General features: G+C 20.5%; 1 protein-coding gene across 1 annotated transcript in view; it reads right to left on the bottom strand.

Annotated features, from left to right (window-relative positions):
* DIP2 (disco-interacting protein 2) overlaps positions 1-536 on the bottom strand; it is a gene marked incomplete at its 5' end in the record, with an annotated part of 91,726 nt that overhangs the window by 5,657 nt on the left and 85,533 nt on the right.

Genomic DNA, 536 nt, shown 5'->3' with positions numbered 1-536 from the left:
AATAGTAAAAGTGTTAGTATTCTGATTGCCTAGTAACTACATGCCCTGAGATTAAGAGTCTTTCTTTTTGTATAATAAAATTATATTATCTATTTTATTATTAAAGTTCTTAATTTGAACCCAAGTTATCTTTGTTATTTGAAAAAAGTTATAAAACGATTAAGATTCTTTTTATTTTTATTTTAAATAATTTTTTAAATTATTACAATATATACATTTTTTTTTTGTTATATCATGTAAATATATGAATCATATACATGTCCAATCATGGATTGATTGGTATACTGTGTATTTTGGCAACCCGATGTATTTGGGCAATGTGGCTAAATAAAACATTTCTCTATTTATTACTTCTATATCTAGTATGTTAATATCTATTATCTTTTTTTAAAAAAATTATATCTTTTTATAATTATTGCTTTTATTTTAAATTTTTTTTTTGTATTCATGTATGTAGAATGCTATTTTAAATTTTAATTGAATGTAATTGTGGATGACCATGTTGAATTTTTGTGTTTGTATATTTTTGCTAAATT

Source organism: Halyomorpha halys, unplaced genomic scaffold, assembly GCF_000696795.3.
Source record: "Halyomorpha halys isolate HHAL.00 unplaced genomic scaffold, Hhal_1.1 Scaffold242.1, whole genome shotgun sequence".
In the NCBI taxonomy this organism is placed as follows: domain Eukaryota; kingdom Metazoa; phylum Arthropoda; class Insecta; order Hemiptera; family Pentatomidae; genus Halyomorpha; species Halyomorpha halys.
This window is presented reverse-complemented; position numbering and strand designations above follow the sequence as displayed.